This window comes from Equus caballus, chromosome 1, assembly GCF_041296265.1.
Source record: "Equus caballus isolate H_3958 breed thoroughbred chromosome 1, TB-T2T, whole genome shotgun sequence".
In the NCBI taxonomy this organism is placed as follows: domain Eukaryota; kingdom Metazoa; phylum Chordata; class Mammalia; order Perissodactyla; family Equidae; genus Equus; species Equus caballus.
Genome location: NC_091684.1, coordinates 173412622 through 173438154, shown reverse-complemented (window position 1 = coordinate 173438154; position 25533 = coordinate 173412622). Strand labels below are relative to the sequence as shown.

The following is a 25533-nucleotide window of genomic DNA, read 5'->3' as shown; positions in this document are numbered from 1 at the left end:
TTATATTCCCAAAAGCTTTGACTGGAATGTCATATTTGAGAGAAACATACACAGACTCAGGTATAACCAGACAGCTTTTGAGGAATAAAGGTTGACTTTGTGAAATCAAGCCACTTGGAAAGCCACTTGGTGAAATAAAGCCACAGGGTTTCCAACAACCTTACCAGGTGAGTAAAGAAGGTCACTGTCCTGGTAGATATAAAAAAACCCCTCAGGATACTTTGGGGGAATCTTGAGAGAAGAGAGGAATTCACCCAAATCTAAGGTATTGCATCAAGTCTTATGATATGTCCTTGGCTTTGCTGTCCTGGCCTTGAGAGGCCTATAAAGTTCAACCTGAGATTCCTTATGAAAAGTTCCAGCAAAGCAGATTTAAAAGAGCCTAGATAATCAATTGCTATTCTTGCTGTCCTTATGTAACTAATTCGGCCAAGTTGATTGAAACTAGACATTTTACAAACCAATTACTCTTAATTTGGTTATCTTAGTTAAAAATGAAGGTGATTTTAAAGTGAAAAGTTATGTTTCAGTAGAAACTATAATACACTTTGTGAATATTAGATTCTAGTTCTATAAATTGTCCTTGAGGTTTTGTTTCATATGTGCATGCTGCAGTAGATCCTGAATTCTTCTAGTCTCCTGAAATATCTGACTAAAAATCTCCAAACTAATGTTTTCAATTTTTTCCCATCATTTTCAATTGGAATTATTGAGAACTGAAAATACCCTTGTTCCTGAAGCTCTACAGACTCAAGTTGGATGACTTGATGTAAACTTCAGAGAGACTCATGCCTGTTACTGTGTAAGCCACTCAAAAGGATGCCTGAACACCCAATGACACTATCAGAGACATTTCAAACTGCAAAAGATGCTTCAACACTGACATCTAGAAATCTTCTTGACTGACTGTCCCCTGGACTCAGAAACTGGTTTATAATTTGCTCCAACCATTAACTTTGTTTTTCTTTTTGTTTCCATAGAAATGCTTTTTATTAAATACCTGATTGCTTGCTTATACAACATAGGCTTAGCTTTTCGAGCCCACCTGCATCACTGCTTTTTGAAGTGAATTTAGCTGAAGTCATCTATTATCAGCACTAAGAGACCTGTTCAGTGACATGGAAAATCTACTAACTTAGATTCTGGACTGTGAACCTTCTTAAAAATGTCAAAGTTGGGACTGTAGGGGAAGAGGACTGGCCACCCCAAAATGTATGTATTTGGCTTGATTATTTTTAGGAACAGAAGACTCTGAAAGAAACAGACCTTCCCTTTAATTGCCTAAAAGAATTTAAGATAGAAGTACTGTTTCAGGAAGGAACTAATACCATAAGATAACTATAGTGTAATTTAAACTAAGTGTGATATAAACACACTAACAAGCCCATTTTTTTAATCAAATTTCTGCCTATTGGTTGCCCAGCACACATTTATTTAAGAAACATTTGCATTTCCATCTCCATGTAAGTTGTCTTCCTCCCTTTGAAGATCCAACCATTACCTGCAACACTCTCATTTGTCTTTAGCTGAGGATGGTATTTAAGGTTGTGGCTTTGGACATTCTGGCAAGTTACTCAATTTTCCTGGGTTTCTCCCGTGTATTCATGTTATAAACTTTCTTTGATTTTCTCCTGCTATTCTGTCTCATGTCAATTTAATTCTTGGACGAGCCAGAAGAGCCTAGAGGGCAAACAAATGGTCTTCCTCCTCTACAATGGCTCAAGACTGGACTGGGTTAGGCGCCCACCCCTTCCCTGAATTTTCATGGCTTCTACTGCTCATGTCTGTCATTGCACTCAAAACTCTTTTGCTCTCTTGTTCATTAGGTAGAGACCCTTGAGAGAAGGGATTTGTCTTGTTCATCTCTGTATACCCTGTGCCAGCACAGTGCCTGACTCAGTGAATGCTCATAAAGTGTCTCCTGAATTCATTTTTCTTTTTTAAAGATTTTATTTTTTCCTTTTTCTCCCCAAACCCCCCCCGGTACATAGTTGCGTATTCTTCGTTGTGGGTTCTTCTAGTTGTGGCATGTGGGACGCCGCCTCAGCATGGTCTGATGAGCAGCGCTATGTCCGCACCCAGGATTCGAACCAACGAAACACTGGACCACCTGCAGCGGAGCGCGCGAACTTAACCACTCGGCCACGGGGCCAGCCCCTCTTCTGAATCCATTTTAAGGATGCAGTATCTCATGTTCAGAGAGGATAAGCTCGGAAGTGACAGAGCCACGACCAGAACTCACATCTTCCCAATTCTGAGTCCCCTGCTCTCTCTCTGGCACCACACCACTTTAAGCAATACTACCTAACATTGGTTTAGTGGAGCGCAACACCATTAGTTGCAAACAAATTGATTTTTAACATTAGCCTGAGTTAGGTGTCATTGGGGAGATAAATTTGTTTTGATTTCCTTCACACCAAGAAATATATTCTAACACCAAACAGAAATGAGTTTCATGCTGTGTACTTGGAGTATTCAAATCACATTCTTTCCACCAACATGGGTGACCAAGGATCAATTGTGACTCTGCAGAGGAATCATAGAATGTCACAGCTGAGAGACACCTCGAGGATCATATATTCACTCCCTTGGGTGTTCAGATGAAAGAGTCTAGAATGGTCGAGGGAAGTTTCAAAACTTGGCCAAGGGACCCAACTTTGAAGGAACATACAAGAAATCAAATAAGTCAATCCTAGCTCAGTGATATTATTTGGCTCACTAGGCAAATACTCAGTCTTCTTTGGTTTATTCTGGCATTTATTATTTGAAAGTTTCTCAAGGTACTCCCTCAGCACCACTGTGAGGGGTGATTTTCCCAGAAGTGGCCATAGAGTGGCCTGGCAAATCTGGCATTTTCTTTCTCTGTATGGATTTTCACTGCTGTATGAGATGGTCTTCTGCGTGAAGGGGGAAAGGCAGACACAGGGCAGGTGTGTCCTGAATTTCAGTTCTTCCTGGAAGGAGGCTGGGCCATGTTCTCAGTGTCAGGAAAACTCATTTTCAGGGGGAATAGAGGAAAGGGACAATGTGTGGGGACTAGGTTTACCACGGTAATGTCCAGTCTTAGCTGAGACCAAGCTTCATGCTTGGAGACTCAGTGAACCTTGAGAAAATTCATGGGATACCAAGCCCAGAAATGAAATTGAGATTAGACAGGGGTATCTTCCAGGCTTGGAATATTTGGGATGTGAACATTGCTTTATTTATTTCCACTCCTTGCTCTCGGTATTGATATGTAGTTTTTGAGAGTTACAGAAAAATTGCAGTGAATTAAAAGGAGAATATCAGGCTGTCAGAGAGACTTCAAATCACATACAGGGAGGAACAGCTAAAAAACATGGGAGAATAGAGACAAGGAAGGGAGATTCTGGGGGTGTTTAATTATAGTCTTCATATATCTGTCCGAAAGGAGCTGGCTTATCAGAAGACAGCTGGATTCTCATGTCTGTTTATGTATTGTATCTATGACAATATGTTGATTTTATTGAAATATATGAGAAAAACCTGGCAGTATACAGGTATGTAGGTCAAAAAGGTTAGTTGCAATGTGGGATGTTAATGAACTTTTCATATTCTATTACCAAAAAATCTATTGGTCTATATTGCACTTTACATGGATATTTCACTCATGCTTGGTTTTATAACATTATTCATTTATCATTGGGGAAATAATTGGTTCACTGATTTAGGCAACTTCCACATGTTGACACATTTCATTATACTATATCATTGTAATTAATATTACCATCAATATCTTGGTATCAGAGAAGTATTTAAACATTGGAGAGTCATCCAGCTCACTGTGACAGATACAAGTTTTCTTAAAGTCTAATTTTTGCCTGAAAGCTTAGATTTTTGTCATCAGCAACAGCTATGAGCTGTTTTTCTTGATGTGACAGGCTCCGTTCATTCACTTTCAAGAAGATGCCTACCAAACACACAAGTCCGAGCAACCATAGGTTGGTCTGTGAGTCATTCTTTCAAGCAAAAATGGTGTTCTTCTGGAAAAAGTGGCTAGTTCAGCCTGCAACTCAAACAATCACACAAATGCCTTTCTTGAGATAACTACCATAATTTGGAATGCAGCAGAAGTGCTTTATGTTTACTTCCCCTTTTGTCACACAGAATACTGAAAAGACATATAGTTAAGAGTTAAGATTTAATAAAATTAATATTTTTACTGTTTCACCAATATTATGGACTGAATTGTGTTCTCTCAAAATTTTTATGCTGAAGTCCTCACCACCTCAGAATGTGACTGTATTGAAGACAGGGACTTTAAAGAGATAATTAAGCTAAAAGAGATCTTTTGGATTGGATTATGGTGGCACCCTAGGGGGGATCCTAATCAAAACTGACTGGTCTGCTTAAGAAGAAATTTGGACACACACAGATAAGAGACACCAGGGATGTACATGCACAGAGGAAAGATCATGTGTGGACCCAGTGAGAAGGTGGCCATCCACAAGCCAAGGAGAGAGACGTCAAGAGAAACCAAATCTGGGCACCTTGATCTTGGATTTCCAGCCTCAGAACTATGAGAAAATCAATTTCTGTTTTTTAAGTCACTCAGTCTGTGGTATTTTGATATGGCAGCCCTCACAATCTAATACAGTCAATAGCATTTTTAAGTGAAATTACCTTTTTTCCCCTGTGAATATGTGGCAGTGAAGAAGACAATGACTACTAACACAGAATTGATGCAGCTGCCTTGATTCATGGTAAGGTACCGGCACTTTACCCACCATTGCTTTTGCACCATCATTGCAAATGTCAACACAATGGAAAAGGAAAATAATGTTTTGGTATCATTATGAAAAGAGTTCTGACTTCATGAACTCCCTGAAAACCTCTTGGGGCCCCTAGAGGTCAATGACCATCCTTTGAGAACTATTGAAATCTACGTTATTTGTGATGCTGAAGCTGCAATGGCAGCAGTAAAACCCAGGCTGTCCTTATTGCTTCACCACTCTCTACCCGTTTGCTAGTGATTAGCACATCAATTATATCATATGCTTTGACTGATGAATGAATAAGTGGTCAGAAGCCATTTTGAGCATTAGCCTCCAGTTCTGTAACAATGATAAAATTGACCCAAATACTTACTTGGAGTCTCTATAATGAAGGACCATGATCATGCGCCTCTGGTTTCTTCTTGGTGGTGCTCTGGGGGTCAGATGCCGGATTCATGATGATTGTGCTTTGATGACAGAGGAAGGGCTCAGTGAAGGCCAAGAGACTGACTACATCACCTTCAGTACCCATACTACATTTCTGTGGCAATACTTCAGCCTTTCCATTAAAAATAATGTTTACTTGTTTAAGGGACAGAGAATTGGAATGGTAACTTGAATTTTTGGCAAAATCATAAAGAGGAGAAAAAGAACAACATGACTTGCAGAGCTAAAGGGTCAAATAATATACTTAGCAACTGGACAGAAATTAGAAGAGATCAGGGTTTAGTAGTGACACCCACATAAGTTCCAAAAATAGAGTCCTAGTTATGCCCCCTCATTCATGGGCCCTCTGACATACTTTGACTTTTGTCAAAACCATCTCTTACTTTCTGTATGATGCTCACCCACCTGAGGGCAAAGTGATCTTGACAATCAACTAATGGGAGTTCATTGGAGCATCTGTGGAAGTCTGGAACCACCTCCCCTTCCCCACAACTGGAAGGCTTGGTTTTGAACTATTATCATGTCAGATCTTGAAAATCAGTGATTTTAACATACCTCACTTACGCCTGTGTCTTGAATAAGAATAATACAAAATGTGCAACATTACCATTAGTGGTTTTCTTATTTACTTCACAATATAGTCAGCAACAGTCTTCATTGTCGCCTTAGAAATATGTCCTTTGAAATATGTTCTCTGAACAGAGCCGCAGTCTTTAAGAAAATATGCTAATTCTCATGCAGCATATTGCATTTTACTTTTTCACTGTTTAAATATTCTGAAGACTTCTTGGATATTTAAAAATGAAAACTTTAGAAAAAATTTTAGTGAAAGGTTCTGAAACATTCCAAAAAAGGAATTAATAGAATCAATATCTGTGGACTCATCACCTAGATTTAGATTTAACCGTCATGCATGTTTGCCACATTTGCCATTTACTTTGGTCAAGTACTTAACAATAAATTATGAACATCATGACTATTCATTCCTAAACATTTCAGCATACATTTTTTAAAAAAATATTTTTCTACATAACCATAATACCAATTCCCACTTGACAAAATTAGCAATTCCCTGAAATCATTTAGTAGCCAGCCCACAGTAAATTTTCCTAATTCTTTCCACAATGTCTTTTACAGATGGGTTTTTTAAAGCAAGAATCCAGTTAATGACTATGTATTTAATTTGGTTGCTATATCTTTTAACTTTCTTTAATGTGTAATAGTCTTCTTCCACTGCACCTTTTCTCTTTTCCTCCCTTTCATCTCATTTATTACTGAAGGGCCTGGTCTGTTGTTCTGTAGAATGTCTCACCTCCTGGATTTGTCTAACTATTTCTTTGTGAAATCCTTTAATTTGTTCTTCTTGCTCCCTTGTCTCCTATTAGAACTAGAGGTTTGATTAGCTCAGTTTATTTATTTATTTTTGGTAAGAACACTGGGTAGGTGATGTTGTGTCCTGAATCCTGCATCATGTCAAGATGCACATCATGACTTAATGAGGCTAAGATGGATCATTAGGATAAGATGATGACATAAATATCTATCTTCTGTAAAGTTACATGTTGCTATTGCAACTAGCATTAATATGAGATCTTAAAATGTTTTAAACTTTGTTTTTTGGCTTTGAATATTCTTTTCTTCATGATTTATTGTGAGAAGCAGGAAGTTGGTTATATTTCTACTTTCTGTAATTGTGAATGCCTCCAGTCTGCTATAACAGAAAGAAATGTTACAAACCCATCATTATATGCTGAAACATTATCTAAAAGAGTCTATTCTTTTAGGAAATAAGCAATCCAAGAATAATATGCTCAATTTCTGCACTAAAAATAAGAATTTCATTAAAAGTGTTATTTCTGGGAATTGTATATATTCCCTGAAAATGGGAATCAAAATGTGCCCTTTTGATTTTGTTTTGAGTGAGTTGACGTATTCTATCCTTTAAGCCATAAGCCTACTTGTTTTGGACACTCTGTGGGGAAGCGTAGGTATAGTTTTCTTACCATGTGCATTGCTTTTGGTCTCATAGATTTAAAAAGAGCAATTCGACTTGGTGTGTCAACTGGTGATGGAAATCCCAGGATGAGGGGATTAATCCCTGTGCTCTTGGATCAAAATATGCAGGGTCAAGAGAAAAACGAAAGAGAGCCCAGGATGTGTAAGTTTTCAGATCTATGGTATTAATGTTGATTGGTCCTCTGAAGTGAATAGAAATATGTCTTAGTTCCCAGTAAATATCTTTCAAAAACACATAGTTTAAATGGGTAGGGATAAATTATGCCTTTGTTGTGGGATGAGGAGACTCCTTGGTGGCATTATGTCAGAGAGGGAAATTTCTGACTCTGCAATCATATTCCTGGTCTTGCTAGGTCTTCCACCATCCTAAGGACCAACTGAAGATTCATCTCCAAGAGCTCTTCCCAGCTAACTCTACCCAACAATATTTTCCCTGCCACCATCTGTTTACTTATTTGTGACTTTCTAATAACCCAGGTTTTCTTTGTGAAGACTCTGTACTCTTCATCACATCGGGGGGCCATTTGTCCAGGGCTACCTAAAAATGGTGTTCTTGCCATCTCTACTCCCTCAGTCAGCACTTTTCTCATCAGAACAAGACACATGAACTGTTAGAATTTGGGGATTCAGTGACACAGTTTCACCTTGTAAATCTGTTTCTAGTTATGGCCTTCAGAAAGACAATATTTAAAAAAAATTTGGACTCTGAAAGCATGTCCTATTCCAATGAGATGGAATGCAATTCACAACAACCACTTTCCACGCACTTGTTTTGTTTTGCACTAGGCATTGAGCTCTTTGAAAGGAGCAATTGTGTAAATTAGACAGATGTGGGTTCCACTTCTTGACTCACCATATACTAGTGTGTGACCCAGTGCACAGGTTCACAGTCATTGTTAGTTCCATTCCCTTTATTTCTCCCATGATATTTTCTTTTATGTTGCCATGGGCATATTTAATAAATATAATTAAAATGTGTCGTTGGGATTATTTATTATTGATGACTTTGGTGATCCCTGTTCATATTCTGAAACCACTGCCCTAGACAATATGGAGTAAATCACTAAAGGGAGGAGATAGGGGGAAAAGATGAAGAAACTCATGTATTATTACTCTCCCTTGACACTCACAGGACTCTTCCCAATGCTGAGACATACAGAGTGGATTACAGCTGAGTGTTTTTGAACAAAGGCTTAATAAACTTCAACCTCCGTGGTACCGAGTACTGAAGTCACAGTGAAATACAGCAGTACAAAAACCCTCTTCTTCTTTTTCACTGTTTCTTGGCATTTTGCCATCACCAACCTCTGCCATCGGAATACCTCAAAAATCTTTCACCAATGCTGATATTGTGGTTAAATGCTATAAAACTCAGAGGCACAGAATGATTACAATCATACAAATCAATGAGTAAAACACTAAAAACCTAAAAAATTAATGGGCAAAGGGCAAATGCAGAAATTCACTTATTGATCAACAAACTTTGAAAAATGTTTTAACTCTCTGGTAAGGAAAATGCAAATAAAGAATTAAGAAACCATTTTTTTTTGTACAGATATCTAAGCAATTCTTTTAGAAAAAAGTGATGTTCTCAATGCCGGCAAGATGTTGGTAACAATATAAATTGTTGTATTTTTATTGGAAACCAATTAGTTTATACCAACAGGGTGAAAATATTTATACTAGTTTGAGCAAATAGTTCCACTTTGGCAAATTGACTTTAAGAACATACTATACCTGTTTGAATATAAAGTGAGGTTTATCATTGTCAGAGAAAAGAGAATCCCCATAAAATGGATTCCTTATAAAAATTACAAAAAGCAATATTACAATGCTTTCACGCAATTATTTTATTTTGCACAATTAAGTAGAGTTTAGCGAAGACACATTAACCTGGGATGATCTCATTCAATGCTGGTTCATAGATACTCACGCAAGTCAGCTGATGAGGTTAGTAAAAAGGTGACTAAGTAATTTAACAAAAACTTAGTAACTATTCTTGCAAATATGTCTTTGAAATTACAAATATTCAATCTTGTTTAAATAAATCTTTTAAAGGAAATGTTTTCTTGTGGACATCATGATTATTTCCTTACAGGATAAATGTCAAAACAACTGTTCTAATGTTTTGTGAACAGGTATTGCGGTTCAAAGATGTTTAGTGATAGCTTCATATATGGATTCATAATGTGCTATAATTCAGACAACTTAGACTCAAGTAAGTTTGATATGCTCTGGAAAAATGTGTGAGTATTAAAAAAAGCAGCTTTATTGGTGACAAATACAATGATTTGAGATGCTTGTGAAGAATTTGAATAAAATTTATGAACTATTCGTATGGAAAAAAGCATTTCAAAATTAATATACTATTTTATATAATACATTATTTTAAATATGTATGTATGGCTAAATTAATTTGTTAAAAAGTTTTGAAGTAGAATTTGACAATTTTGTCTCCAATCCTAAGGGTTTATGTATCCAAGTTGGCCAACAGCCCTATTTTGAAGCTTCTTTTTGAGGAAATAGGGGTTTCAGATTTTATATGTATGTATTAAATATATGTATAGTTTATATATATAGTTTCCTCACATACATATACAATAATTTTAAATAACAAAAAGTATTTAAGTACAGATATGTTCATCACAGCAATTTTTGTAACAGGAAAAATGTAGAAGCTGCCTAAATTCTCAGTCATAAGAGAACTGATTGAGTAAACTATAGTTTGTTCTAAGACACAAATTAATGTTGCTCGTTAAAAACACTGATTAGGGAAAGTATCTAATAACATAGAGAATTTATTATATAATGTTAAAAAACCAAATGTGTATATGGAGTATGACTACATATACATAGTATGTAATAATCTAAACATTGGAAAACAAAACTGGGAAAGAATATACCAAAATAATAACTGTGTTGCTTTTTGGTGGAAATCTCGATATTGCTACAACATAGAATATCCTGTAATGATTCCAAGAAGAAACAGAGCTCAGGTCATTGAGTTCTGACCTCCAGCCAATGTAGCCAACCTTCCCAGTGTAGTCATCCACCGGAACTCACTCAGTGACAAGGACTTTTGTTTCACTGTTGATCAAGCTTTCAACTATTATAAAGCTATTCCCACTATTGAAATGAAATCTTTTCTAGGTATCCTTTTTATTTTTTTTTCCCTGTTGGCCCCAATTCTGCCCTCTGCTGCAGACCTGTCTCCACATGCAGGTTAATATTCTCTTTGGCTCTGTGCTCCAGCTGGGCCTCTTCCTGGACATGAGAAGAGTAGTGCCCACTCTGGAAGACTCCAGACTCTCCTTGTATGATCCACACCGAGCCTTTAAATGAAGGGAGAACAAATTTCTGTCTTTCATTTGGGCCTGTTGAAAATTTTGCCCTGGTTGCTTTAGTCTTTAGCTCATGGCATCATCTCTATTAAAATACAATGCCCCTCCCTCCCACTCAACCTCAGAAAAGCAAAGCCTCCATCTGTTTTTATCACTCACAAATTAGTATGAATTGTTTTCACATAATTTCTTCATCATGTTTTGATGGAAGAAACCATTTGAAGGATGTGATGGAGGGGAGGTCCAAGGAGAGGGCACAGAAAGAGGAGATTGGAGCCCCGGATGACCTAGTTTACAGTTTGCAGAGGGCTGGCAGCTGGAAGCCTCCGGTAGCAATTGTCAGGACTTTGGATTATTCTAGGCACAGCTAAGCATTTTTTGTTTTGGAGGATTCAAGGATTTTGCACTCCGTGAAATCTCATATTTTCTTTCAGAGACCAAAAGACAACACACATTGTAATACTGGCTTTTATATTTTCTGGGGAGACCATTTTCATATCAATTCAGGTGATAAATACTCTGAGTCCACAACAGGATGTTCTCTGGTACGAACATCTTTCTTTCTCTATTTGCACTTTGTCCCTGCCCTTCCTATCTTTCTTAGCTTTACTAAGTAGGTAGTGCACAGTAAGGACAATTTTATTGGGGCAAAAACATTAAAAGAAACCTATAGACAGGGAAAGCCAAGGTACAATCTCTCACAGACAGTTGCAGTACAAGTACATCCTTACAAGGCCTTGCACACACTAGTAATGGTACTCTGATCAGCAGAATCACCATTGCCATTGCCGTACATGCAGAGAAAGGAAAAGCGCTGCTCCTCATGGCTTTGAAAGCTTATCCAGTGTATGATCATCATGTGGGATTTAGAGATGGGCAAGGCCATTGATATAGGAAGGCATTACGTCAAAGCTGTGAATAGATTTGCAGATTTTCCTAAAGTACATATAAAGTTGTAATACCTACTTTCCATTAATTCCCTTAACTCTCCACCTTCTTAAATCTTAGTAGCAAACCCAGCATTTTAATTCCCAGCAGGAAGCATTAAATCCTGGAAGATACTCAGGAGAAAGTCTCCCATCTCTCTCTTTGAGCATGTGTTAGATGTTTGATGGATCATAAGTATGGGAATTTCTAAGAAGCTGGTTCTCATGCCCTGTCTTGGTAGACGCTTCCTGGGTAGTTGGCGGTTGTGACCCACATCTGTTTTTGAACTGGCCCAAAGCCAGGAGCTTTTGTTCTCTGAATTGGAAATCAAATGTGAGGTGTTAGGGGTACAGGAACCACAGGATGTGGGCATTCCGGATCTCTGGTGTGTCCTAACAAAGATGCAACTGTTGGATTAGGAAGGTGGTGAGAAGACTGAGTAGCAGACATGAGTCAGCAGTGGACATGAACAGTTTCCCAGCACCAAAGTCCCATCTGTCCCACCACTTTCCACCTCTGTCTTACAACATGAGCTCTTCCAGGTTTGTTAGCCAATCTCTATAGTCAGGTCTGACTACTGGGATCAGTGTGATGGCATAAACAATGCTGAACAAGGAGATGCTCCCTCCAAATGTGATGGAAACCAGATGGCTTGGGGTAATGGAAGCCAAAGAGCAGTGGCAGAACCATCTTAACCCCTGCTGGCGAGCAAATATCCAGACGGAAAGTCATTGTAGGCAGAGACTTTCTCTCTTGCTTTTCTCATTAAAATAGAGGTGGGTAAATCCTGGTGCAAAACTGCCTTCTGGGGCTGGCCCAGTGGTGTAGTGATTAAGTTTGCACTCCTCTTTGTTGGCCAGGTTTCACAGGTTCTGATCTTGGTGGCAGACCTACACACCACTCATTAAGCCATGCTGTGGTGGTGTCCTGTATAAGAAATAGAGGAAGATTGGTAGAAGTGTTAGCTCAGGGACAAGCTTCCTCATGCAAAAAGAGGACGATTGGCAACAGATGTTAGCTCAGGGACATTCTTCCTCACCAAAAACAAATAAACAAAAACTGTCTCCTTTCTACACAATCAATCTGCACTGATAGTTGAGTTTATTTGTGTATGTAGGATAGAGTCTCAATTTGCATCACTGAATTCTCTATGCAGAAACTATGTACAGGAACTTTAAGAAACATATCCAAACAGAAATATGGGGTGATTAGAGACCTATTTACACATAGCCCTTTAAGTCTTTCATTGGAAACAGGGGAAAATTTTACTCTGGAGTCATATTCACTTACTTTACCTAGAGCCTCCAGACTGACACGAGACTCTATTGACTTGTGCCAGGTTGTGAGTAGACTAGGTCTGCCATAAATACGTAGTAGAATGAGGTGTGGTATTAGGAGCACAAAAGTAGACCAGAGAGTTGGAGTTGTCTAAGGTGACAATGCTTCTTTCTTCCATCTAAGGCATGTGATCTGGATAGCTCCCATTACAGTCCATTCCCTTGATGCGAAGGCATTGAAGCCCTTTCCCTGGAGCTTCACAGGTTTCATCTATCCTACAGAATTGAAGATTTGGTTGTGAGCCTTTACGGCAGTGATATGTAGATAGCCCAACATTTTCCAGTGGCAAATTACAGTGATGAAGTAGCTGGATCTGGATTTAGGTACAAACTTTCAAGTCTTTCTGAGTCAGGTACCTTCAAGGGTCATAATATCAATGGAGCTCAGGCTCAGTCTCCAAATGCTGCTCAGGGGACAGATCTCTGAGAAAAATGCCCACAAATGACACTAGGTGGTGCTAACTTTCCAGATCTGCATGGGTGGGATTAAGACTGAGAAGCCAAAAACAGGAATAGGAAAAGAACTGTTCTGTATCATTGCCTTGTTAAGGTGCAAAAGATCTCGGAACATCATTTTGGGAGGGTGTAAGTCTCAGCATGAGGGAAGCTGGGAGGAAGAACTGAGAGGTGGAAAGTTTGTAGAGTATCATCACTGTGTGAGTAGATTTCAAAGAGGAAAGTATGATTTTAGAAGGTGGATGCCCAAGGCTTAAGATTATAGAGTGACAGAAAAAAATTCTGCAGAAGACATTAAGTGAATGACTGTGTGTGGAGCAATCACATTCAGAGCATGTTTTACTGATGTTACAGTGCCTCAACATAGTCCAAGCTTGAGCTCTTTGCTCCCAATAGTTGCCCGAGATAGCAGAGGAATGGAAGAGGAAATCACTCTCTAGAAGCTTCTGAAGAAATTCAAAATTTAACTTGTGCATTGACCCTGTAATGGAAATGAGGATGCACAGAAAAGCCCTTTGGGAGCTAGCTTCAGAAGGGGAATACTAGAAAATAGAAAAAAGTCAGAGCATTTAAAGAAGAATAGGAAATTCCCTGCTCAGTGAATGGTCAGTTTTAACATAGTTTGGAACATACAATTTTCCATCAAAATATCAGTAACAACATCTCAATGAACTTGGGTCTGGATGCCACACAGACACAAAGGGCTATTAGTCTGGTCTTAGAAAGATGGCACTTGTTGCTTATCCAACTGGCTCACGATGATATTATTCAATAGCAGATGGGGTGGATTTGCTTCTGGGAGGTGCTTGTCTGAGGAGTGGGTAGGAGCATATATTCCCCTGGTGAACAATTCCAGTCCTGTACATTTCATGAAGTTCCTGAATTGTTGCTTTCTATTGTTTTAGACTGTTCTCACGTCCTAGACCCACACCTAACTCTCAGTCTTGGAAAACGGGCAATGCCAAGGGAATGGGTCTCGGATCCATGACCATCCCAGATCCATGCCCTCACAGTCACCAGTGCTGCTTTAAGGGCAGATAATGTGTGGCATGACAAGATGTGAAAGGGCGATGTGAAGCCCGCATCAGGTATCAGTGATTTATAGTATATTCAGCATCAGAATGAACAATTATGGCTTGTGATGGCCTAAAAATAAATTACTCTGTCTTTAAGTTCATCTTCTCAAACTGCAAAGCAATGCATTCAGACAAATACCTCTACTGATTTGGATTCAGAAATTCCATATGAGATGGCACATATAACTCTCTTTTGCAACAGAATCAACATGACCAAAGCCAAAGAAAGGTTCTAAAGAAACGCCTTTTCAAAGTCCTCAAATGTGGCTATAAGAACATGTTGAAATGCCAGTTTCACCCAAAGGTGAACAGCAGTGAGCGAGAGGCCAGCAGCTACAGATTGTCTCTTCTGGTCTGGTCAACTTCCTGGCATGCTTTCTGGGTCACTGATATAGGAGGGATGGCTGCCTGTGTGTTCAACCCTGGGGCATGGTAGCCAGGCTGAAAATTTCCCAGGGAAATGTCACTTCACTCCTGCAATTTCTATACACATCTCTGTGGGTTTAGTAGCATTGTGTTCTGTACATCCTGAAGCTTAAAATAGTGGCCAGTTCACCTACCACTACAGAGCTTTACAAAACCATCCCCTTGTTTTACCCTATGTGGTTTGGAGAACCCCTGGGGCCAGATGTTTTATCTAAGTCAAGCTGCAGCAAGATCAAAGAGTTTCAGTGGTTAGGTCAGGTTAGGCTGACCCAGGTGCTTTTGTCTGAGGCTCTTCCCCGTTGGCTAGATCTCCCCTGGAGTTTGCCACTAGAATGGACTCAGAAATCATCACATCCACTTCCATCTGTGCTATTTGGCCAGTCCACACTAAAATGACCTCCCACAGAGGAGTTCAGCAGAATCTGAATGTCTCAAGTGGATTCTACATGCTGTGGATTAGGCAGAAAATGTTTGTGGTCGGTGTAATTTCTCCTGTCCCCTCTCAGCTTCTGAATCATCTGCCTGACTTTACACCTGAGCAGTGTTATACAGTTGACAAAGGGCTTTGACACAATTCAAAATGCTGTCCTCTCCATGGGCTCCCTGGTTGCTAAATTCAGGGCCTGTAGCCCGTTGGCGCTTTGTGCAGTTTAGAAAAGGCAACCCCACTGGGCGAAGGCAGGGACAACCCCTTGGGTTCAAGCTTGGCAATCAGATGACACCTTTGTGTGCTTTATAAACAGCTCTCCTTTCTCCTGTTGATGCTGCTCCACACCAGGGCCTCGGCTCAGCAGGCAGAACACAGGCTGAATTTTAGCTCCAATGTTACCTCAGCCAAGCACCCTTGAGCAAGGTACAACCTGTGCAACTAGACACAGTGGCTCTGGCCAAATTGAATTGATGCTTTCTATTTATATTCTTGTTTGACCTCTGATTTTTGACATAGGCATTCCCTTTTTGAAAACTCTCCTCTGGAGCTCTTGAGACACTGATCTTGGTTTGCCTTTGATCTCTTGTCTATCTCTGTGAAAATAAAGTTATACACTAGGCTCATCGAAAGTGACCTTATTAAATGTTATTCATCAAAGGAGAGTGTGAATTTTGTTGTTGTTATCAAAAAGGAGCAGGACTGAGAAAAGATTGAACTTCACACTTTCCCTCAAGGATCTTATCCAAATCCGTGGCTTGATGGATCAAAATTTTAAGAGAATTTTACTTGTAATCTTTGTGACAATTCCTTCCAACCCTAGATACAAGTGCCTGCCTGTCTCATAAACTCCACGCACCTTCATCTCTATAAGGAGAGTCTAACACTCTTCTGCTGATTAAAAAACCCAAAAAACAAATAGGAAAAGAGGAAAAGAAGAAATGCTGTGGTCTCAGTTACAGGCAATGTAATAGGGGATGGTTTACAGAAGAAAGCAGGACAATGTGGGTCAGATGAGAATGAAGAATTGTAACTTGGACTCTTGAGTATACCTGGTTTTAAGTGCTTGTCTCTGAAATGGCAAGAAGTGGATGATTACTGTGTTGAATAATAAATTAAACTTCTTTTTAATTCCTGTAAATTAAGTTTTAGGAAACTAATAGTGAGGAATAATAAGGCAATTAAAATCTTGAGTAATATCAAAACTTAAACTATGCAAGACTGTGGATTTGGGCCACTGAAAGTTCTACTTCTTTGGCCATGGCAGAGAGTGGGGGTGTTGAATCCCAATGAGAATACAGCTGTTCTGGTTTCCAACTTTTCACTCTCTCTCTGGAACAGAAGCACATCTCCATGTGCTTTGCCACATGACTTTACAGGGCCTCCTACTACAGGCAGAGTGTACATCCCACTCCACTGACTTTCGGGCTTGGTCATGCTTTGATCCAGAGAATATGGGTGGAAGTCACAGTGTGCCAGTTCCAAGCCAAAGCTCCAGGAGACATCCCATCATGGATTTCCACCAGCGCTCTTGAAGCCAAATCTTGTTGGCTTATAGACCAATGAGCTAAAACAACATATATTTGATGTTGTAAGCAACTGAAATTTTGGGATTGTTTGTTATAGATCATCATCATAGCATAAATAGCTGATTAATAGTGATGCTAAGCCTTGGGGGGACCCCAACTATAAAATTAAATGCTTAAAATTTTTGATGACTCCTGTTATCTTAGGATAAAATTGTATGAAACATGGACTTTTGCTTACTTCCCAGGCCTACTTCTTAGACTTTTCCACTTGCTCCCTCAAGCTCAGCTGCATTGAAATACTTGCTTTCTGAAGGCCCCAAGTTCTTTCATACTTCTTTGCCTTTGCCATGTGATTGCTTTTGCCTGAAATGCCCTTTCCTTCTTCAGTTCCCCAATTTGCTCCTTAACTGAGCTTCTTAGATCCTACTCATTTTCTGGTCTTAGCTTAGCTGTTGACTTCCCTGGAAAGTTCTAAACGATGGCTCAAGACTGGACTGGGTTAGATGCCCATCCATTCCCTGAATTCTCATGGCTTCCAGTGCTCATCTCTATCATTGCACTTAAACCCTTTTTCTCTCTTGTTTGTTAGGTAGAGACCCTTGAGAGAAGGGATTTGTCTTGTTCATCTCTGTATGTCCTGTGCCAGCACAGTGCCTGACTCGATGAATGCTCAGAAAGTATCTTAGGACTCCATTTTAAGGATGCAGTATCTCATATTCAGAGAGGATAAGCTACAAAATGACAGAGCCATGGGACAAGCTCACATCTTCCCAAGTCTGAGTCTCCTGCTATCTCTCTGGCACCAGGGAGATTTATGGAACACTACCTCGCCTTTTTTTAGTGGAGCATAGCACCAGTAGTTGCAAAGAAATTGATTTTTAATGTCAGCCTGAGTTAAGCATCAATGGGAACATAAATTTGTTGTGATTTGCTTCACATCATGAAATGTATTCTAAAGTCAAATAGAAATGTTTCACATTTCTACATATTTGGAGGATTCAAATCACATTCTTTAGACTAACATGAGTGATCAAAGATGAATTGTGCTTCTGCAGAGGAGTCCTAGAATGTCCCAGCAGGGAGAGACTTCAAGGATCATATATTCATTCCCTTCCGTGTTCAGATGAGTCTAGAAAGATCCAGGGGGATTTCACAACTTGGCCAAGGCTCTTCGAAGGAACACACAATAAATCAAGTATCCTGTTACTGAAAAGTGTATTTTTTGCCGCACTAGGCAAATACTCAGTCTTCTTTGTTTTTTTAATCTGGTATTTATTATTTGAAAGTGTTTCTGGGTATCTTCTCAGTGCCACAGTTGATCTCTTTTCCTGAAGTAGTCACAGAGCAGCCTGAACAACCTGGCATTTCTTTCTCTGTATGGATTTTCACTGTTGTGTGAGATCCTCTTCTGTGAGAAGGGGATGGGGTAGGCACAGGGCAGGTGTGTCTGGAAGTTCAGTTCTTTCCTGAAGGAGGCTGGGCCATGTTCTCACTGCCAGGCAAACTTATTCTCAGTGGGGAACAGAGGAAAGGGACAGTGTCAGGACTGGGTTTACCATGGTATTGTCCAGTCCTGATTGAGAGCAGACCTCATGCTTAGAGACTCAGAAACTTTGAAAAAATTTATGTGATACAAAGCCAAGAAATGAAATAGGAATCAGGCAGGAGTATCCTCCAGGCTTGGAATATTTGGGATGTGAACATTAAACTTATTTATCTCCACTCCCTACTCCTGGTATTGACATGTACTCTTTGAGGGTCATAGACAAACTTCAGGATATTCAAAGGAGAATACCAGGCTATAGAAGAGATTTCAAATCCTGTACAGGGAGGAACAGCTAAGAAACATGGAGGAGTATAGAAGAGGAATGGAGATACTAGGGGTGTTTGATCACAGTCTTCAGATATCTGTCAGGAAAGAGCTGGCTTATTAGAAGTCAGCTGGATTCTCACATCTGCTTATGCATTATATCTATGGCAATATGTTGATTTAGTTGAAATATATGAGAATGCCCTGGCCTTATATAGGTATGTAGGTTGAAAAGAAGATTAGTTTCAACGTGGGATGTTAATGAACTTTTCATATTCTGTTATATGAAAATCCAGTGGTCTATGTGCTTTTTTGATGGAACTTTCACCCACGCATGGTTTTGTAACAGTATTCATTGGTCATTGGGGAAATTATTTGTTCACTGAGTTAGGCAACTTCTACATCTTAACAAATTTCATTATGCAATATCAAAACATCATAGTAGTTAATATCACCACCAATATCTTGGAATCAGAGAAGTATTTAAATATTGGAGAGCCATCCAGCTCCTGGTGGCAGGTACAAGTTTTCTTAAATTTAAATTTTTGTCCAAAAGCTTAAATTTTTATCATTAGCAACAACTATGAGCTGTTTCTCTTGGTGTGACTGGCTCAGTTCATTCACTTTCAAGAAGATGCCAACCAAACACCCCAATCTGAATAACCATAGTTTGTCTGTCAGTCATTCTTTCAAGAAAACTGGTGTTTTCTGGAAAAATTGGCTAGTTCAGCTTGCAATTGAACAATTATTTATTTCACCATATAGTCAGCAACAGTGTTCATTGTTGTCTTAGAAATATGTCACATGAATATTCAATTTAAATTTGTTCACATGCCTAAAGATTCAGGGAGTTCCTTGACCAGAGCAGTATTCTTTAAGAAAATGTTAATTTTCAAGAAGCATATTGCAGTTTACTTTTAAAATTTGCTGCAGACTTTTTGGCCACTTAAAAATGAAAACTTTAGGAAACATTTTATTATAAAGCTTTTGAAACATTGGAAGAAAAGTAATTAATAGAATCAATATCTGACTGATCACTTAGAGTCAATCATCATTAATGTTTGTCATATTTGCTCTTTATTATGGTCAATTATTTAAAAATAAATCACAAACATCATTACTATTCATTCCTATACACTTCAACATGTATTTTTAAAAAATAAAAGTATTTTTCTACATAACCATAATACTACCTCCCACCTAAGAAAATCTTCAATTCCCTAAAATCATTTAATAGCCAGTCAACAGTCAAATTTTCCTAATTCTTTCCAAAAAGTCTTTTACTGACATTTTTTAAAAACAAGAATCCAGAATCCAGCCCTGTGGCCTGGTAGTTAAGTTTGACACGCTCTGCTTCAGTGCCCCATCTTTGCTCCCCTGGCATGGACCTACACCACTCATCAGTGCCATGCTGTGGTAGCAACTCACATACTTAATAGAGGAAGGTTGTAACAGATGTTAGCTCAGGGTGAATCTTCCTCAGCAAAAAAAGCATGCAAAAAAGCGAACAAGAATTCGGTTAAAGACTGTGTAGTTAATTTGCTTGCCAAATCTTTTAAGTTTCTTTTTTAAAAAAATTATTTTATTGAGGTCTTGTGGGTTTATAACATTGTATAAATTTTAGGTGAACATTATTATATATCAGTTTCTGTATAGACTGCATTGTGTTTATCCCCAATAGTCTAGATTTGTTTTTTGGTGGGGAAGATTGGCCCTGAGCTAACATCTGTTGCCAATCCTCCTCTTTTTGCTTAAGGAAGATTGTTGCTGAGCTAACATTTGTGCCAATCTTCCTCCACCTTATATGTGGGACACTGCCCCAGCATGGCTTGATGAGTGGTGTGTAGGTCTGCGCCCGGGATCTGAACCTATGAACCTGGTTCTGCCCAAGCAGAGCATGTGAACTTAACCACTAGTGAGAGTGGGCTTTTTTTAGGTGGGGTTGATTGGCCCTGACCTAACATCTGTTGCCAATCTTCCTATTTTTGCTTGAGGAAAACTGTCATTGAGCTATCATCTCTGCCAATCTTCCTCTATTTTTGCGTGTGGGACACCACCACAGCATGGCATGATGAGTGGTTTGTAGGTCAATGCCTGAGATCCAAACCCATGAACTCTGGGCCACTGAAGCAGAGTGTATGAATTTAAATACTATGCCCCTGGGCTGGCCCCAATCAAACTTCTTTTTGCACTTGAGTTGCTGCTATAGCATGGCCACTAATAGACAAGTGGTTTAGGTTTATGCTGGGGAAGTGAACCCAGGCTACACTGCCTTTGCTGCATCCTGTAAGAGTTGGTATGTTGCATTTTCATTTTCATTTGTCTCTAGCTATTTTTTGATTTCTCCTTTGATTTCTTCATTGATCCAGTTTTTGTTCCATAGCACGTTGTTTAGTCTCCACCTATTTGTGACTTTCTCAGTTTTTTTTTCTTGTAGTTCTTTTCTGGTTTCATAACATTGTGGTTGGAAAAGATGCTTGACAGGATTTCAATCTTTTTAAAGTTATTGAGGCTTGCCTTATTTCCCTACATATGGTCTATCTTTGAGTATGTACGATGTGCACCTGAGAAGAATGTGCATTCTGTTAGGGATGGCACTTTCTATATATGTCTATTAAGTCTGTATGGTCTAGTATTCATTTAAGGCCACTGTTTCCTTGTTGACTTTCTGTCTGGATGATGTATCTATCCATTGATGTAAGTGGAATGTTGAGGTCCCCTACTATTATTGTGGTGCTGTCAATGTCTCCCTTTAGATCTATTAATAGTTGCTTTATATACTTGGGTGCTCTTGTCTTAGGTAAATATACATTCATAAGTGTTATGACCTTTTGGTGGAATGTCCCTTTTGTCATTATATACTGCCCTTCTTTGTTTGTCATTGTCTTTTTTATCTTGAAGTCTGCTTTGTCTGATATAAATATGGGAATACCTGCTTTCTTTTGCTTGCCATTTGCTTTGAGTATCATCTTCCATCCCTTCACTCTGAGTCCAAGTTTGTCTTTAGAGCTGAGATGTGTTTCCTGCAGGTGGCATATTGTTGGGTCTTCTTTTTTAATCCATCCAGCCACTCTCTGTCTTTTGATTAGAGAATTCAATCTATTTACATTTAGAGTGATTATTGATATATGAGGGCCTAACACTGCCATTTTATCTCATTTTCCAGTTATTCTGTATTTCCATTGTTTCTTTTCCCATGTCTTTCTGACTGCCATTTCGGTTTGGTGGTTTTCTCAGTTTTCATGATTTATGGCTCTGCTCTGATTTTTTGTTTACTGGTACCTGAGGTTTTATAAGAGTTCTCATAGATGAGATAGTCCATTTTCTGACAGCCTCTTGTCTCCATTAGCCTAAGCAGGTTCCATCCCTTTCCTCTTCTCCTTCTGAGCTATTGTTGTCACAAATTATTTTTTTTGTACTATGAGTTTGTGACTAAATTGAAGTGTTTATAGTTATTTTTGATGCTTTCTTTTCCTTTATCTTTTATGTTATAATTAAGTGTTTGCTAGCCTATTCTGATAGAGAGCTACAATTTTCTGATTTTGTCTGTCTGTTTATCTCCTTGGTCAAATCTGTGTAAGTCTTTGCCTTTTTGTTTAAGGTAGGAGGGCTCCTTTCATCATTTCTCCTTTGGCAGGTCCAGTGGTGATGAACTCCCTCAGGTTTTTCTTATCTGGGAAAGCTTTTAAGTTTCTCCATCAAATCTGAAGGATAATTTTTCTTGGATAGATTATTCTTGGCTGAAAGATTTGTGTTTCAGTATTTTGAATACATCATTCAATTCTCTCCTAGCCTGTTATGTTTCTGCTGAGAAATATGCCAAAAGCCTGATAGGGGTTTCTTTGTAGGTTATTTTCTTCTGCCTTGCTGACCTTAACACTTTTTCTTTGTTGTTTCCTGTTGTCAGTTTTAGTTGTATATGTGTTGGAGAAGGTCTTTTTGCTTTGATGTAATTAAAAGTTCTATGGGTTTCATATACTTGTAAGTCCAGTTTTTCTCCAGCTTTGGGAAATTTTCAGCTATTACTTCTTTGAACAAGCTCTCTGTTCCTTTCTCCCTCTCTACTCCCTCTGGAATATGTATAATCCTTATGTTACTTTTCCTAATTGAGTTGGATATTTCTAGAAGAGTTTCTTTATTTCTCAAAAACCTTAGTTCTCACTCCTCTTTCACCTGAAACATTTTCGTATTTCTATCTCCTAATTCACTAATTCTGTTCTCTATAAGATCTGCTGTATTTTTTGTGGTTTCTACATTGTTTTTTACCTCATGAATTGTGTTCTTCATATCCAGAATTTCTGTATAGTGTTTTTAAGCATTTCAATCTCTTTGGTGAAGTATTCCTTCTGTTCATTAATTTTATTCCTAAGCTTATTAAACTTCTTTTGGTGTTTTCTTGTAACTTGTTGAGTTTCTTATTGAACAACTGTTTTGAATTCTCTGTCATTTAGTTTGTAATAATCTATGACTTCAGGCTTGGTTTCTTGAGACTTGTCATTTTTCTTCAGCTTTGCAGTATTATTTTAGTTCTTCATGGTGTTTGATGAATAGATCTTCTACTGGCCCATTTGTGTAATATCAGATCACAGATTCCACCTGCCACTGCTGTGGGGGTGTGGGAGCTGTGTTTTCTGATCCTGCCCCATCTGCTGGCAGTTGTGTAAGTTGAACCACTCTGAGTTTGTGTGGATAGGTCCACAAGGTTTTTGCTGAGTTGATGTGCTAGGTGGGGTGGTGGGGGCTTTTCTGCAGACCAGCACTGCACTCATGGGTGTGTCTCACCAGCTGCTGCGTTGGTGTGGGGGGCACTTTCACATGAGCTGAGTCACCTCCACTTATCAGGACGTGCTTGCACAGGCAGGTGCCTTCTTATGGGCTGGCACTTTGTTCAGTGGGCAGATCCTGCAGGCTGCTGTGCTTGGCAAGGCAGGGACCCTTCCCGTGGGTCTGGCTGCACTTGGAAGTTGGGGTACCTTTGCAGGGGCTGAACCACTGCCACTTGGTGGGGGCCACTTGTATGGGTTGGCTGAAGCAGATCGGATTACCACTCCAAAAGTGTTTGTGCGTTGGGCTGGCTGCCCCTGCTTCCACTGATAGTCATGCTGACCACTGTCTGAGGATCTGGGACCTGGGTCCTTTACTCAGGGAGTAGAAGGAGGCTGCTTCCCTAGTTCCACCACTCCCTGGGGATCCAGTCCTCCCATCTTCAGATGTATAGCTGCATGGATGTCTGTTGTGTGGTGTAGAGAATCCTCTGTTGGTAAATGAATGTTTGTTTAGTGGTAACTTAGAATGGAGAGACAAAAGGAACAACTCACTCCACCATGATGCTGACATCACTTTTTTTCTGTAATTTTCCCCCTTATGCTGTTTTGCCTCCACTGTACACTTTTGTTCATCACATTGATTATTGAAGGGACTAGATCTGCTGTTCTTTAGAATGTCTCACCTTCTGGATTTGTCTAGTCATTTCTTTGTGGAATCCTTTAACTTGTTCTTCTAGCTCCCTTTTCTCACATTAGTACTAGAAGTTTGATTAGGTTAGTTTATTTATTTTCTATTAGGTGTGTACATGATGCTGTGTCCTGCATCCTGCATCATGTCAAGATGGACATAACGACTTGATGAGGCTGTGGTCAATCACTAGGATAAGATAGTGACAGAGAAATCTATCTTTTGTAAAGTTACATGTTCCTATTGGACTAGCAAGTAACCTGAGACTATAAAATGTTTTTAAAACTTTTTGTTTGGCTTGGAATATCTTTTTCACACAATTTCTTGTGTGAAGTAGAAAGCTAGTCATATTTCTTCCTTCTGTAAATGTGAATGCCCAGAGTCTGCTATACCAGAGAGAAATGTTATAAACTCATCAGTATATGCTGAAAAATTAATATCTGAAAGACTCTGCTCTTTTAGAAAATATGGAAACCAAGGATGATATACTCCATTTCTGCACTAAAAATGAGAATTTCATAAACATTTAATCTATGAGAATTGTTTATATTCCCTGAACGTGGGCTCGTCTGATTTTATTTTGAATGAGTTGATGTATTCTATCCTTTAAGCCATAAACCCAGTTATTTTGTACACCATGGGATGAAGCCTATGTATCGTTTTCTTCCCCTGGGCATTGATTTTTATCTTCTAGATTTAAAAAGAGAAATTGGGGGGTCAGCCTCATGGTGTAGCAGCTAAGCTTGTGTACTCTGCTTTGGTGGCCTGGGGTTTGCAGGTTCGTATCCTGGGCATGGACCTATGCACTGCCTATCAAGCCATGCTGTGGCAGGGGTCCCCCATATAAAATAGAGCAGGATGGGCATGAATGTTAGCTCAGGGCCAATCTAGCTCAGCAAAAAGAGGAGGATTGGTGGTGGATGTTAGCTCAGGGCTAACCTTCCTCACCAAAAAAAAAGTTAAATAAAAGAGCAATTGAACTTGGTGTGCCAACTGGTGATTGTAATCCCAGGATGAAGTGATTAATCCCTGTGCTTATGGATCAAAATATGCAGAGTCAAGAGAAGAGTAAGGGAAAGCCCAGGATATGTAATTCTCTGATCTATGGTATTAACCTTGATTGATTCTCTGAAGTGAATGGAAATATTGCTTAGTTCACAGGTAATATCTTTCAAAAACACATAATTTAGATATGTAGGGATAAATTATGCCTTTGCTGTGGTATGAGGAGATTGCTTGGTGGTGTTAGGTCAGAGAGGGTGATTCTTGCCTCTGAAATAATATTCCCATTCATGCTAAGTCTTCCACTATCTTCAAGGACCACCTCAAGATTTATCTCCAAGAGCTCTTCCCAGCTCACTCTACCCAACAATATTTTCCCTTCCACCATCTGTTTACTTATTCATGACTTTCTGATAACTCATATTTTCTTTGTGAAGAGTCTGTACTCTTCATCACATCTCTGGACTGTTGGTCCAGTGCTACCTAATAATGGCCTTCTTGTCATCTCTGTTTCTTTGTTTAACAGTTGTCTCATCAGGACAAGACACGTGA

General features: G+C 39.1%; 1 long non-coding RNA gene and 1 gene segment (V, D, J or C); one reads left to right on the top strand and one right to left on the bottom strand.

The window, feature by feature from the left end:
• The window catches only part of LOC100057843 (T cell receptor alpha chain MC.7.G5-like), a 435091-nt gene that overhangs the window by 148230 nt on the left and 261328 nt on the right, over positions 1-25533 (bottom strand).
• LOC102148414 (uncharacterized) lies at positions 580-9258 on the top strand. The gene is made up of 3 exons (XR_002801137.2): positions 580-1212; positions 7210-7338; positions 8329-9258. It is a non-coding gene; the product is annotated as an uncharacterized lncRNA (long non-coding RNA).